This window comes from Chrysochloris asiatica, unplaced genomic scaffold (assembly GCF_000296735.1).
Source record: "Chrysochloris asiatica unplaced genomic scaffold, ChrAsi1.0 scaffold00143, whole genome shotgun sequence".
In the NCBI taxonomy this organism is placed as follows: domain Eukaryota; kingdom Metazoa; phylum Chordata; class Mammalia; order Afrosoricida; family Chrysochloridae; genus Chrysochloris; species Chrysochloris asiatica.
Window position 1 is genome coordinate 275,743 of NW_006408661.1, and position 3,131 is coordinate 278,873.

Sequence of the window (3,131 nt, forward strand, 5' to 3'; positions counted from 1 at the left end):
AGGAGACTGGCACATGACTGGATACTATTTTCTTCTGTTTTACATAGGGTCTCTATGAGACGGAAGTGATTTGAATGCACTTAATAGAGCTATGGGTTGGAACCAACTAGACAGCACTTAACACCACCAACAACAAGGTAATGTGCTGGACTGCAAGGTCAATCTGAGCTTCCAGGTTGGTGGATGAATCCCAGCAGTCACTCCTCAGAAACTCTATACAGAGTTGCTCTAGGTCAAAACTAAGTTGATGGCACTTAACAACAGCAATAAGACAAGGTGATTAAAAAATAATAATTCTTGTTGCCTGATATACATCATATAATTAGCCTTACCAAGTTCATTTTAGTTTCAACTAAAGTGCCCCCCGACACTAAATGTGAGATTATAGAAAACAATGCACAAATGAGGTTTGTACATGAAGTCATCCAAAATAATGACAATGCACAGTTCTTAAGCTGTTGAAAAAAAAAAAATACTAATAAAATTGGTCAGCCCATATCAAAACTTTACTTACCTCATGAATATAGGAATCTGCAGTATGACAAAACTAATTCAATTAGGATATGAGAAATTCAGATTCATAAGGTCAGGAGAAAAAGAAATAGAGTTGCATTAAGCATTAAGATTTTGTAGCTTGCTTGATATAAAACTCATTAATATCCTACGGGGCAATAAAATTGTAACCTTTGGAGGTTATATTTTCTATCCAATAGAGGGAAAAAATCACAGATGGCTGTTTTTTTACAAATCAACCTCTAAATTAACAGCTATAGGATGTGTTAGCTCTAATCATCTGTGAATAATAAGTCAGTTATAATTCCTGACGATGTCATATTATCCTCAGGATGACTTGTTAGAAAACGTTTTACCATTATATTTTTAAAAAATAGAGAAAAACTTTTTTATGCCTTATGGCCAATCTGTTTTGTTTTTTTGTTTTTCCTTTTTGTTCTGAATATGCACAAGTAAACTAAACTCTAAATGCTGTTGTAGAAAATATACTTATCTAAAGGGGAAAAGTATTTGTGAAAAACAAAGATAATATATATAGTAAGTGAGCATTTTGGAAAATAGATCAAAGTCATCTCATATTAAAAATGGTGGAGGTAATTTCTATTTAATTCTACTTGCCACATTTATCAAAAGACAAAATGATGAATAAAATATTTGAGGAGTATTCCCAGCTACTGAGAATTATGTTGTAAAATATAATAAAATAAAAGAAAAGTCTTTCTTTTCCTTCAAAAGAAAGAAAATCAGTCATTTATATCTACTTGGATATAGTTGCCTAGTATACTAGTAATAATAAGAATAAAACTTCCAGGCCACCAAAATATCTTATACTTAAGGTGCTAAAAATAACTGACTTCTGTTCTGGGGTTTTGTCCTTGTAAGTGATATCAGCTATCTCATTGTTGAGTTACTTTGATTCTTTTGGGGTCTGGAAACTACAGGGATGAGTGTTAATACTACAACCTTGGAAACCCCAATGGAGTCTTATATCTCCTTCTGTTGTTAACTGTCATTGAGTTGATTCTAATTCATAGCAACTCTGTACAAGGTTTTTGAGGAGTGTCTGGTGAATTTGAACTGCCGATCTTGTGATTCAAACAGACCTTGTGGTCAAGTGCTTATCCTAGAGCTCCACTCAACATTTACTAAGTATGCTACATATTTGAACACTTTTTCATAAGTTGTTTGTTGCTCTATTTTTATTGTTACATGACTGTGTTCCCCCAAGTCCCATATGCCCCTTGACAATGCAACATTTTACCTGTCCTTCACAGAATGAAAAGTACCCTCATAGTGCACTGGGTTAAACATTGATTGCTTACCAATAGTTGTTGTTGGTGGTGCCATTGAGTTAGTACCGACTAATAGTGACCCTGTGCTTAATAGAATGAAACACTACCTGGTCCTGTGCCAACCTCACAATTGCTACAAAAACCAAAAGGTACATGGTTTAAATCCATTAGCCCCTCTGTAGTAAACAGATGAGGCAATCTGCTCTCACAAACATGTACAGCCTTGGAAACCTAGGCAATGGAATCTATATAACCTCATCCTGACCAGGGCCTCTATAATTCTCTCTTTTAGTTTCAACAAATGGTGCAAAAACCACTGGGAATCCTCTAAGGCCAAATTTAAGAGAAATTGGACAGCAAGTGAAATGGCTACTGACCACTTTCCTCATCCCTCCTACCACCTCATAATTTTCTGTTTTCCACCTGATACCCAACAACTTTCAGTCACATCTTTTTCCTCAAGGGCCTTTATTGTGTACCATCTGCTGTCTCTGGAGAGTCCTAAAATTTCTAGACTCCTTATGGCATGTTCTCCCTTTGAAAATAAATCATTATCTTGATTTACTTTGTAATCATTTCAAAGGGAATTTGTGTTTGCATTATGGAAAATGTTAAGTCTCACAATATTCCATGTGTTGTGCAGAAATTTTTATTATTATCATTTTATAGAAAAATTGAAACCCCAAATGACTTTCATGGTGTCAAGAAGTAGGTCAAGCTGGTACTAATAATAGTTACATTCTTAAACCAGGGTTACTTCCTCAAAATTATATGTTTAGTGGGTAAAATGTGGACTCTGTAGTTGGGATGCCTAAGTTTAAATGGAAACGTTGATCTTTACTCAAATCTGTGGTTCTCAATATGATTTTTGAACTATATAAAGACTTGTTAGGAATGCAAATCTTAAAACTTTCTGCTGACCTTCTGAGTTGAAAAGTCTTTGGGCAGTACTCAACAGTCTGTATTTAATAAGTTCTCCAGATGCTTTTGATTTATATTGAAGTGAGTGAATCATTGGACTCTATGGTCTGCCTAACTTCTTGAAGCATCATTATCTTCATTGGCAACAAGGGGTTAACCCAAACCCACTCCATTTTAGCTGAATTTGACTCATAGGGACCCTGAAGGACTCCATAGAGCAGAATAGACATGCTCCCTAGGGTTTCTGAGGCTGTAAATCTCTATGGAAGCAGAGTGTTTCATATTTCTCCCGTTGAGCAGCTAATACATAAGAACTGCGGTCCTTTCTGTTAGCAGCACTACACATAACTCAGATGTCTATTCTGCTTTATAGAGTTGCATTAAGCATTGTTGTTGTTAAGTGCC